The following is a 13,522-nucleotide window of genomic DNA, read 5'->3' as shown; positions in this document are numbered from 1 at the left end:
ATATCTGAAAAAAAAAAAAACTAATTCAAAAAGATACATGCACCCCAGTGTTCGTAGCAGCATTATTTACAATTGCCAAGATACGGAAGCAACCTCAGTGTCCATCAACAGACGAGTGGATAAAAAAGATGTGGTAAATATGTATCTACGGACACACACAATGGAATACTACTCAGCCATAAAAAAGAATGACATTTTGCCATTCGCAGCAACATGGATGGACTTGGAGGGTATTACGCTAAGTGAAATAAGTCAGACAATGACAAACACTGTATGATATTGCTTACATGTGGAATCTAAAAAATACAACAAACTAGTGAATATAACAAAAAAGAAGCAGACTCAACAGATATAGAGAACAAACTAGTGGTTACCAGTGGGGAGAGGGAAGGGGGGCGGGGCAATATAGGAGTAGGGGATTAAGAGGTACAAACTATTAGGTATAAAATAAGGTACAAGGTTATATTGTACAACACCTGGAATATAGCCAATATTTTATAATAACTATAAATGAAGTATAACCTTTAAAAATTGTGAATCACTATATTGTATACCTATAACTTATATTGTCCATCAACTATACTTCAATTAAAAAAATTAAGTGTGCATGATTGGGGGATCTTTGGAAGGCAGAATAGCATTGTAAAAAGAGCTTTGCTGTTGGAAGGGCTTAGGAGCTGTGCTGCTGGCTGGTTTTGTGACTCTGGACGTGACTTTACCACCGTGAGCCTGGTGTCCCTGTCTGTACAATGGGAATAGGGTGATAATTAAATACAATAATTTTTATATCATCCCTGCACTTAATAGGCCCTCAGTAAACGGTAGTTCCTGCTATTATTGATTATACTCTTCTTACTAAAAGGATGTTTAATTTCTTGGGGAATATTGGTTGCTTTAAATTATGTAGCTCATCCATGAGCCGATACTGACTGATGAGGTGGGCGGGAGTGATAAGAAGAAATGTACTTGCCTCTCCAGAGTCCCAGTGCCTGTGAAACGCTGCCGCCTGGCAGACCTCTCGGTGTCACTAAGCTGCAACAGCACGCTCTCTTAGGATCCGGCAGGCTGGAGGGTCCTACGATCCTCGTGTCTGAACTGTTCCTCTCTCTGCAGTGTGGGTGAGAGGGAGCTTTGAGGAGCACATCTGGGCATTCAAGTTGTCACTTTAAGTCTTGGGGTTTATTTTAAGGCTCTTCATCCTGTTTGTTTTCCTTTGTTCCCAAAACATTAAGTACTTACTGTCTGCAAACAGTGATAGAAACACGTTTGAGCAATGGATCTTACCTGCTAATAATAATTGTTTTTCCTCACTGGGAACAAAATGTGAGCCAGGGCACCCGAAAGAATCCCTTTGTGGTCCTGAGATAAGTATAAACAAATAGGGTATGTTTAAAGATTATTTAAATTTCAGTTATTAATATAGGGCTTATTTATTAAAACTGATCCGAGTAAATAAGTTCTAGAGATCTATTATACAGCATAGTGCCTAGAGCTAACAGTACTGTATTGTATACTGAAAATTTGCTAAGAGGATAGATTAAGATCTTACCACACACACGCACACACACACACACACACACACACACAAATAATAGAGGGGGTGGGAGAAAACTTTGGGACGTGATGGATATGTCTGTGACCTTGATGGTGGTGATGGTTTTATGGTGTATGCTTATCCCCAGACTCATCGAGCTGTATACATTAAGTATGTACAGCTTTTTATGTGTTAATCATACCTTAATAAAGTGGTTTAAAAGAAAAAAACTTATCTGAGGAAAGGAATCTCTGAAGTCCGGGTACTTTTGGTTTTAGCTAAGTTAAACACCAAATACATCAACATGAAATATGAATTATGATATTATGTGTACTTGAGTCAAGATATTTATGTAGCCTTTGGATTTGATAGTAAAACTCAAATTTAAAAAATGATTTCCTCTTGGTAGATAGGGTCCTTTTATCGTGGACGCTCTCCTTGTATACTCCCTGTGACTCTGGGTGGTGGGACTGCGATGACTCCTTTTATGTATTTATTTTTTTACGGTGCATGAGTGGATACCCTTAGATGTCTCCTGACTGCACCAGCTCTCAGACATGTGAGGAAGCAGAAACCAAGGGCTGTATTTAGCACACAGTCCCAGGGCTCTGGGGCCTGCTGTGGGTGTTGAGTGGAACCAAAGAGCCCCTTTCTCTAAATGTGAATTTGTGTTTAAGCTACACAATCCCTGTGATGTTGTTACCTCTAACATGTACAAAGCCCCTGCAGGATTTGGATCACAGCATGCTTGTAATTAACCTGTTTTAGCACTAGGTGGCTTTCTCTCTTTTTTTTTTTTCCCCCCACTAGGTTTTACCAAGCCTTGGTCTCCTGAGTAGATTGAAAGAGACAACTCGCCTTTGAGTTAAGCTCTGTAGAATTAAGAATATGTTTGTAATTGGTTATTTTAAAATGTATCTTAATTCCATTAATGTATATTTATTGAGTGCCCATTATGTGCTAGAAACTGCTAGGGATTGTGAACATATGCAGATGGGTCACTGATTCAATAAATATGTACTGAGCACTTACTTTGATCTTATTCCTGCTGGAAACTGGAGATACAAGAGGTGAATAAGGCAAGGTCCTTGCTGTTAATCGACTTATATATAAGTTAATGGGGAGAGAAAAAAAACTAAAAAAATTAAATGCACAGGCAATGTAATACATTGCAGCATAAATATGCATGAAATGTGATGGGAATTCAGGTGAGTGGCATATACAAAATTGGGGGAGGAGGGGTAGATGACTTCCTGGAGGAAGTGGCACTAGAGGAGGGCTTCCAGAGACATTTGGATAGTCAGGGTATATATTTTAGCATTTAGTGTGTGCCGAAGTAAGAGTTTCCTTTATCCGTATAGGGAGAAAGGCCCTCCAGATGGACGAAACTTTGGGGGAACTGCAAGCATTTCTCTAGCTTTTGTGCAAAGGATATTTGGGGCAATAGACATGAGTTGCTATAATTCAAGGCAGGTTGTGCTAAGTCATGTAGTACTTACCATACAGTGTTGTGTTCTTAGAATAGGGGTCAGAACAATTAAAGTTTTTTGTAAAGTAAGTCTCTGTATCTATAAGAAGTTCTTTTTTTAAAAAATTTTATTGAAATATAGTTGATTTACAATGTTGTGTTAGTTTCAGGTGTACAGCAAAGTGATTCAGTTATACATAAATGTATATATTATTTCTTTACATTCTCTCCCATTATAGATTATTACAAGATATTGAGTGTAGTTCCCTGTGCTATACAGTAGGTCCTTGTTGTTTATCTATTTTATATATAGTAGTATATATATTTTAATCCCAAACTCCTAATTTATCCCTCCCCCACCCCCTTTGGTAACTGTAAGTTTGTTTTCTATGTCTGTGAGTCTATTTCTGTTTTGTAAATAAGTTCATATGTATAATTTTTTTAGATTCCACATATAGACCTATGATATATGTCTATCAGAAGTCCTTGATTGTAAGCAGTGCAAAGTAACTTTGGCTAACTTAAGCAAAAGAAGAATTTATTGGAAGTACATTGGGCAGCTCACATGTTAACGGGAAGGCTCAGAAAATGAGCAGGAACCTAGGTGAAGATATACCGGCAACCCAGGCAGGAGTAGGCTACTTGTCTTGTGATGATGGCGGCTACCATGGATACCAGTGTTGCTCCTGGACTCCTGGGGGTACTGTTACCATAGATACTTTATCAGCATCCTTTGTGTTTGTGTCATTTCCTCAAGATTCAGAGTCTTTGGTTGGAATATCAGTTGACTGGGCCTCGGTCCTCCTAACTGCTAGAACAGGGAGGGGACCTTTTGGCTTCTGTAATGGGAGGTAGACCCAGCTTCCAAGGCTCACACAGTGAGTTCAGGGTTCTCCAACACTATTAGTATTTAATTAGAGGTGATTGACTATCAGGGATATGATAGGTAGTAGTTGAAAGTTGAACCACCTAATTCTAAATTATTTTCCATTTCTGTAGTGTTATGAAAATAATGTACTAGTGCTTTTATTTATTTATTTTTATTAAAGTACAACTGATTTACAATGTTGTGTTAGCTTCTGGTGTACAGCAAAGTGATTCAGTTATACATATATGTACGTATATATTCTTTTTCATATTCTTTTCTATTATGGCTTATTATAGGATATTGAATATAGTTCCCTGTACTATACAGTAGGACCTCATTGTTTATCTATTTTATATATAGTAGTGTGTATCTGATAATCCCAAACTCTTAATTTATCCCTCTCCCACCCCCTTTCTGTTTCTGTTCATTTGTATCATAGTTTAGATGTCATATGGTATTTGCCTTTCTCTTTCTGACTTCATTTAGTATGATAATCTCTAGGTCCACCCATGTTGCTGCAAATGGCATTATTTTGTTCCTTTTTATGGCTGAGTAATATTCCATTGTATATATGTACCACATCTTCTTTATCCATTCATCTGTTGATGGACACTTACGTTACTTCCATGTCTTGGCTATTGTAAGTAGTGCTGCTATGGGCATTGGGGTGCATGTGTCTTTTCGAATTAGAGTTTTCTCTGGATATATGCCCAGGAGTGGGATTGGTGGATCATATGATAACTCTATAGGCTTTTAAAACCAAATACTGGATTCTGGGTCTGCAGATACAGCTTCAACCTCCTCCTTACCCATACCCAAGCACCAATGAATTCTCCATTGCTTAAAGAGACCAAACACTTTGGTGACTCAATCCCTATGCTTCCCCTCTACCTTTTTGGGCTCATCTTTCCTCACTAGCACCCTCTCCTCACCCTGAAGCAGATGAACATCCTCCTTTTTTCCACTTCAGCTCAGGAGTCTCTTTCTCCTTGCCCTTTTAGCTCCGAATCACCTCTGTCAATCATCAGGTAGTAACGAATTACTCCTGAGCCTCCAAAGCTTTGTGTCCCTTTAATAGAGTACTTACTCTGCGATGAAGTTACCTGCATGTTGTCTCCAGAATGGAATCAAAATATCCTAAGGCTAAGGATGGTCTTACTCATTTCTTTGTTATTTATAGCTCACATCACAGGGCCCTGTTGAACTCAATTGTTACTTTAAAGGTTAAGCATACATTCTGTATTTTGGCTCACACTGATACTATCTCAGAGATATTTTTAAATAAGCATTACAAAGTTAAACTTCACACAACTTTAAAGGTATTCATCACAAATTCCACTTTGAGAGAGTCTAAATTAAATAGGTGTATTTATTTTTCTTGTTTTCTACAATGGATGGATTATTCCAGGGATTCAAATTCAAGTTCCATGCCCAGGAAGACCACATCTGTAGAGGCTGGGAATTTTAGAAATCTTCCCCACTCCCACCTCCTCCCCACTCCCCCCAACTTGGGTTTCAAATCATGGTTCCTTGGGAGAAAAGGGGTGAGAAGGTGTATTCAGGTGTGTGCCTTCAGTTTAGTGTTGGAGATCCCTGTTTGCTTTTTCAGTGTGTGTGCTGCGTGCAGGCGTTCATCGAGGGGGGTGCCAGGACCTGTCTGCTTCCTTCAGGCCTCAGGTTCAAGAGTGTGACTTGGCCACCCCAGGGAGGGAGCTTGGCTTCACATGAGGACTTGTGAACAGAACAGAACAGCCCTTATTTTTCAGGTACTGGTCGTGGAGTCTCCACGCTCCCTTTAAAAACATTGTTTCTAGGGCATCTGTCTCCCTGAGCAGAGTATCCTACTCCCCGGAGAAACCTCCAGTTCTGCCAGAATCCGAAGGCTTAGTTGCTTACATTTAACTTTGAGGCCGCTGGCGCACTCAGTAAATTCCTTAGCTCTTTGAAAAGGAAGGTAGAAGCCACAGAATTGTTCTGTTGCTTGTGGTTAAAATCTCTGTTATAAGGTTAGAGGAGGTTATTCTAATCTCGACAGTGGAATTGTTTTTAAAGGCATTAGGTGGTTTTGGCTTCCACGGAGCTGGCAGAAAGTCTTGCACTTGGGCGCAGTGACACCTGGGAGTTTTTTCGCAGTGAGTGAAGGCCCCAGAGCAAAGGGGAGAGCGAGTGCTTCCTCATCTTAGAGAACTGAGAGGGCCAGGGAATCATCGGGAACTCTCAGAGACTGGCTTTGAAGGGACCCTCTCATTAAACTTGGTAGTGACACCATCCCAGAGGATATGCCAAGTTCTCCATCAGTCAGCAAGTAGTAAGGGAACATATACCTTATACAGAAAGTAGCAAGTACCCGTATGGTGCCTTGTCTTCAAGCTTCACCAGGGCACTGGCACCAGTATGTATATATATATATATATATATATATATATATATATATATATATATATATATATTTATTAATTTATTTATTGAAGTATAGTTGATTTACAATGTTGTGTTTAATTTCTGCTGTATAGCAAGGTGACTCAGTTATACATATGCATATTCTTTTTCATATTCTTTTCCGTTATGATTTATCATAGGATATTGAACACAGTTCCCTGTGCTATACAGTAGGACCCTGTTTATTCGTCCTATATGTAATAGTTTGCATCTGCTAATCCCAAACTCCTAGTCTTTCCCTCCCCCATCACCCCTTCCCCTTGGCAACCACTAGTCTGTTCTGTGTATCTGTGAGTCTTTTTGTTTTTTAGATATGTGCATCTGCTTAATGGTTGAGTAGTATTCCATTGTATATATGTACCACATCTTCTTTATCCATTCATCTGTCGATGGTCATTTAGGTTGTTTCCATGTCTTGGCTATTGTGAATAGTGCTGCTGTGAACATAGGGGTGCATGTATCTTCTCAAATTAGAGTTCTGTCTGGGTATATGCCCAGGAATGGGATTGTCGGATGCACCAGCCTATATTAAGTGACTACTGCAAACTACTAGGCAGTTGACGTTTAAGTGCTCAGTTGTGCGCTTTCGATCATAATTACCGTGGCCATTGGGGGAAGGCAGGCCACTGTAGGGGAGGTAACCTGAAGAGGTAAATGTATCGGGATGAACTTTAGAGGACTTGGGGAGGGGAGTGTGCAGCTAGAGGATGGCATTCCCAGCAGGGCCTTGGAGAATGAGGGTGGCATGTTCACGGGATGCTGGGATACTGAGGGGACCAGCAGGACTGTTGACAGCTAAAGGAGGGGGCCGAGTGTAGACAGCCTTGAAAACCGAACAGAATTTGAACTTGAAGCTGTCGCCGATATGTTTATGTGCAAGGGAGTGGCATGCTGGCAGTGGAGTTTAATTAAGGACAGGTGATTCCCAGCTGTGTGAGTGCAGGATGATAGCGGGGTGACGGTTTGAATGTCCTCTGGTGTTTACACCCGAAGGAGACTCCTGAGCCTCTTATGTTGGTCTATTTATGGATTCCGGATCTGATCTTAGGGAACGAATCAGTTACAGTGGAGGTGAAACAGATGAGCAGGTGACCAGGATTCTTGTTGTGCCTCTCGCCTCCCCCAGGAAACTCACTTCATTTTTACCTCGATTCATTTTTCCTTCAACAACGAGGCCTTTGTTATCCCTACTATGGAGGGAGGGAAAAAAGTCGTGTTCAGGGTCACATTACCTAAAGGCCTCTGGACAGTTACAAAGAAAGTGAGAGAGTAAAACCATAATGGGAAGGAAGTTTTCAGTGTTTTAGAAGCCAGCCAAAAGTAGGCATGCTCGTAGAGAGAGAAGCAAAGGATTCTTGTTGAGAAATGACATGCAGTGTTTGCAAAGAGAAAGGAACTGTTCTTGTTGAAAGGGGTCATCATCAATATAAGGCAGAAACGTTGAACCCTCAAACTGAAATTGCAGAATTTCACCCTCTGCCGAGTACAGCACAAACAAATGTCTAGCTTTACTTCAGGCAGGAGCCCGAGGGGCTGCAAGCCCCCTGCCCAGAGGGAGACCCTGGGCAGGTTTGCTGTTGCTTCTGCCACTTTCCCCACGCAGACTAACGCTGTGTGAGCCATGGTCCTTAGATGAAGGTGTGGGTTGAAAGTAGGTGACTGCAGGTTACTAAGTCAAGAGAACCTTACATGGAAACCCTGAGAGGCAACTCCAGGTACAGATTACACAGAAGCAGAATCCTTGGTCAGCTGTGGACGCCCCTAAAACCTGCACTGTCACTTAGGCCCTGGGCCCCAGCCAGGCCTCGCAGCCCTCACCGGGTAGGGGTGGTGTCCGGGCATCTCCTGTGGTTTCTCACAGTTCTTGCTCCCGGGGCTGGAGACCTGCTAACAAGGAAAACCGAATTTCTGCTTATGACAGGTATTTCTGTCCGGTTTCTGATTTCAGAGATCCTTGACCCCGTTGGTTAGATTATATGCCCTATGTTTTTACATAAGAAAACAGACTCAAATCGTGCTACCGGAGTTCCTAACGAAGATCCTGCACTAGAACAGGAAGGGAAAGATTATGTGCACGTGGGACGGCGGATGGTGTCTCTCTTGCATTTTTACTGTGTAGCCCAGGAATGTCGTGCCAGCCTGTGATACACGTTATTGTCATTTTACCGTGTCTTACAGGTGAGGGAGCTGGAAGTGAAATGATGCCTTTCGGGTGTGGCAGTGCTGGGATAGCTCACTGGGTTGTCTGTTGGCTCAGTGGAGTGATGATTCCTGGGCCTGGCTGTCCGTAGGGTCTGTCCGGATCCTCTGCTCAGCCGGACTTCTCTCTGCACTTCCAAGGAGAGGGGGCAGAGTGGGAACGGAACTCTCGGTCAGTGTGTGGGCCACTGAGTCTCTTTCTTTCTTTCTTTTTTTAAGTATTTCTTTCTTTCTTTATTTTTGGCTGCGTTGGGTCTTCGTTGCTGTTCACGGGCTTTCTCTACTTGTGGCGAGCAGGGGTTACTCTTCGTTGCAGTGCGCGGGCTTCTCATTGCAGTGGCTTCTCTTGTTGTGGAGCACGGGCTCTAGGTGCACGGGCTTCAGTAGTTGTGGCACCGAGGGCTCAGTAGTTGTGGCTCGTGGGCTCTAGAGCGCGGGCTCAGTAGTTGTGGCGCACGGGCTTAGTTGCTCCGCGGCACGTGGGATCTTCCCAGACCAGGGCTCGAACCCGTGTCTCCTGCATTGGCAGGCGGATTCTTAACCACTGCGCCACCAGGGAAGTCCTAGTTCTTTCTTAATACTGAGGCCTGCCGAAGAAGAAATGGTGAGAGGCGGCGCATCTTTGGTGCCCTCTGAGCTCAGGCTCCCCCTTCCAGCTCTGCTCTCTCTATAGCGCCCTGTGGCCTGGAGCCCTGGGGCCTACTCTCACTCGGCAGGCCATTGGATAAGGTGTGGAAAAGCAGTTTATACCAGTGTTGTGATGATGGGAATGGCTTACTGCAGGATTCTTAACTGGGCTCCATGTTGAAAGCATGTATCTATGCATATACACATTCCCTACACACACCTTTATACACCCATACATATACACATATATATTCTTAGGTAGGCCACAGTTTTATTGGCAGTTTACTCTCTGTTATCATTTAAAATTTTTAGTCACATGATTAGATGGTAGGACCCAAAGAGTTGTAATCTGCTGGCATGTGCCATTCCTGACCTAGATCGTAATAGAACACCACACTTTTTTTTTAAATTGAATTGAAGTATAGTTGATGTGCAATGTTGTGTAGTTGCAGGTGTACAATAAAGTGATTCAGTTTTTATATATATATATAAAAATATATATATATATTCTTTTTCAGATTCTTTTCCATTATAAGTTATTGTAAGATATTGAATATAGTTCCCTGTGCTACACAGGAGGTCCTTGTTGTTTATCTATTTTGTATATAGTAATGTGTATCTGTCACACTTTCTTTACTCAAGCGTATGGGTCCTCAACTCCTCCTTGGCTCTGATTTGGTGGGAGAGGGGCCGGAGGGTGCAGAAGGTGTGTTGGTGTTTTTTTGTTTCTTTGCTTGTGTGCACTGTTCGCCATCTAGCTTAGGGCTTCTCAGCGGTAGCTGCACATCGGAATCATATGAAGAGCCTTATAAAATACACATGCCTGGGCCCTGCCCCAGTGATTCTGATTGACTAGGTCTGGGTGAGACGGGGGTACTGGCATTGGCAAAGTTCCCCAGGTGATCCTAACAGGTGGCCAAGGTTGCTCTGTGCGTCTCTCCAACTTGCCACCAATATTTTCCACCTGCCTGAAGTAGAAGCCAGGCCAGGATTTGCCTTTGGATCCTAATTTTAGCCTTGACTTTTAGATTTATAGATGTAGAAGATGAGGCCCAGAAAGGGCTGAGTTTCTTTCCAGGGTAGTCCTTTCTGGGTTGGCTAAAAAGAGAACGCTGACAGATAACTGTCACAGGCATTGGAACTGTCATTTTAGGCTGATCTTTATATAGTATGTCATTCATACTCTGTTTTTATTTATCCTTAAGATCTAAGTCACAACTACATTATTTATTTTAACATTGTAAGATAAATATTCTGGTGGTCAAAATCTTTTTTCTCTTTTTCTCTCTAGTGTAAACATGCTTATGATACATGTGAGCACACGTGCAAATACTATTTCACGGGTTGAGGTAGAGAAACTCGGGAAGAAGTTGAGTAAATTTCCATCTTACAGCCTCTTAGAATAATTAGTTGCTTACTACTAGCTTTGGCCTTATGGGAAATGGGTAGATAACAATCCTAGCAAGAATTGCAAATGACCTGTTTGAAGTGATGGCTGAAAAACATGATTTTTCTTCTAATGGAATTATCTCTGGGGCAAGGATTTTTTTTTTTAATGTATTTTTATTACATCGCAGGAGAACAACTCATGTTATCATGCTAAGTGACAGCAGCATGACACTGTGTGATTCCAAATTTGTATGTACAAATCTTAATGTATAAAATTAAACAGAAACATACCATAAGACTAACAGCAGTTCTCTATATGATTGTATTATTGGTAATATATAATCATAAAAGTGCATTTTCTTTCATTGTGAAAATCAGATACTGAAGTAGGATCAGCTTAAGCTCCTTGGCCTCTGTGCAGGTTTTCTTGACCTTTAGGCAGGGTTAGGCCCTTTGTCCTGAGCTCCCACTGTATATAGAACAAGCCTTTGTTACAGCCAACGCTACCCTGCATCGTAACTGCCAGCCAACATGTCTGCTTCCTACTGAATTCTGAGACTCCTGACGGCAGAGTTCTTGTCTTGTTTATCGCTATAGCATGGCGCCTGGCACTTAGAACATGCCAGGCACACGTTGACTAAATGTTGAAACAATTCCTGTTGGAACTATAGACCAAAGTAATCAGATTTAATTCTGAGGCTTGGTACTGCCCACTCCTTTTCGGGTTCCACGGTCAGTAACAACAAGCATCTCAGATAATATTTTCCCTAAAAGCTTTGTCTACAACTCGGGTAAATTGCCACTGTGAAATGGGTGCTGCTTGGGTGTCTGGGTGGGAAAATTCCTTTGAGGGATATGGAGGCATCAGACAACTCTACCTAGTGGCATCCATCATTTGAGCATGCATCTACCTCCCTTACTGGGATTTCTTGCTCACCATGCAACTTCCAAGTTGTAATTTGGCTTCTTGTGGAAATGTCAAAACAGTAAATGTGCTAGCTGGCCTGGAGAGCATAAGAGACCGTTCCCTCTGGCAGTTGTGTTTCTCATGGTAAATTAATGAATTGGCAAAATTTGGATTCTGATGACCCAATGAGGTGCCGCCACCCTGTGAAGTCTCTTGGCATGCTTTGTACCATCTATCTTATCTCCACCAACAGTGGAGAATCAGAGGGGAGGGCTCATTGTCCAGAATGCTAGGGAAAGGATATCCAGGATGGAAGAGAAGCTGTCGAGGTAAACTTTAGACACACCTGGACAGCTGTGGACAAACCTTCAGGTTTGGGTACAAGAAAGTTTTGATATGGATTAATTCCACACGTGATGAGGAGAAGACCAGGACAAACTATACAATGATCCATTATAGTTACACATTAACGGAAAAGGCACTAAGATGTCCTTAGCCATTAACTCTCTAAATTGTTTTTCCTTGTATTTGTAACTAATCTAATTGATATTCATGTTTAGCTACCATATATATATATATCTATATATATGTACATATATAGTTTTTAATAGAAAAGGCCTTTTATTTTTTTTCAAATTTTTGAATTTTATTTATTTTTTTATACAGCAGTTTCTTATTACTTGTCTACTTTATACATATCAGTGTATACATGTCAATCCCAATCTCCCAATTCATCACACCACTAGCCCCACCCCCTGCTGCTTTCCCCCCTTGGTGTCCATACGTTTGTTCTCTACATCTGTGTCTCTATTTCTGCCCTGCAAATTGGTTCATCTGTACCATTTTTCTAGATTCCACATATATGCGTTAATATACAATATTTGTTTTTCTCTTTCTGACTTACTTCACTCTGTATGACAGTCTCTAGATCCATCCGTGTCTCTACAAATGACCCAATTTCGTTCCTTTTTATGACTGAGTAATATTCCATTGTATATATGCACCACATCTTCTTTATCCATTCGTCTGTCGATGGGCATTTAGGTTGCTTCCATGACCTGGCTATTGTAAATAGTGCTGCAATGAACACTGGGGTGCATGTGCCTTTTTGAATTATGGTTTTCTCTGGGTATATGCCCAGTAGAGGGATTGCTGGGTCATATGGTAATTCTATTTTTAGTTTTTTAAGGAATCCCCATACTGTTCTCCATAGTGGCTGAATTACATTCCCACCAACAGTGCAAGAGAGTTCCATTTTTTCCACACCCTCTCCAGCATTTGTTGTTTGTAGATTTTCTGATGATGCCCATTCTAACTGGTGTGAGGTGATACCTCATTGTAGTTTTGATTTGCATTTCTCTAATAAGTAGTGATGTTGAGCAGCTTTTCATGTGCTTCTTAGCCATCTGTATATCTTCTTTAGTGAAATGTCTGTTTAAGTCTTCTGCCCATTTTTGGATTGGGTTGTTTGTTTTTTTAATATTGAGCTGCATGAGCTGTTTATATATTTTTGAGATTAATCCTTTGTTGGTTAATTCATTTGCAAATATTTTCTCCAATTCTGAGGGTTGCTTTTTGTCTTGTTTGTAGTTTCCTTTGCTTTGCAAAAGCTTTTAAGTTTCATTAGGTCCCATTTGTTTATTTTTGTTTTTATTTCCATTACTCTAGGAGGTGGATCAAAAAAGATTTTGCTGTGATTTACGTCAAAGAGTGTTCTTCCTGTTTTCCTCTAAGAGGTTTATAGTGTCTGGCCTGACATTTAGGTCTCTAATCCATTTTGAGCTTATTTTTGTGTATGGTGTTAGGGAGTGTTCTACTTTCATTTTTTACATGTAGCTGTCCAGTTTTCCCAGCACCACTTATTGAAGAGACTGTCTTTTCTCCGTTGTATATCCTTGCCTCCTTTGTCATAGATTAGTTGACCATAGGTGCATGGGTTTGTCTCTGGGCTTTCTGTCTTGTTCCTTTGATCTATATTTCTGTTTTTGTGCCAGTACCATATTGTCTTGATTACTGTAGCTTTGTAGTATAGTCTGAAGTCAGCGAGTCTGATTCCTCCAGCTCCGTTTTCTTCCCTCAAGACTGCTTTGG

The 13,522-nt window shown here is 41.3% G+C and overlaps 1 protein-coding gene across 7 annotated transcripts in view; it reads left to right on the top strand.

The window, feature by feature from the left end:
• AMOTL1 (angiomotin like 1) overlaps positions 1-13,522 on the top strand; it is a 162,025-nt gene that overhangs the window by 72,943 nt on the left and 75,560 nt on the right. The gene's annotated exons all lie outside the window — the stretch shown is intronic.

The sequence above is a fragment of the Balaenoptera ricei genome, chromosome 8 (assembly GCF_028023285.1).
Source record: "Balaenoptera ricei isolate mBalRic1 chromosome 8, mBalRic1.hap2, whole genome shotgun sequence".
Taxonomy (NCBI): Eukaryota; Metazoa; Chordata; class Mammalia; order Artiodactyla; family Balaenopteridae; genus Balaenoptera; species Balaenoptera ricei.
Note: the sequence above shows the minus strand (reverse complement) of the source record. Positions and strands in the feature narration are given on the sequence as shown.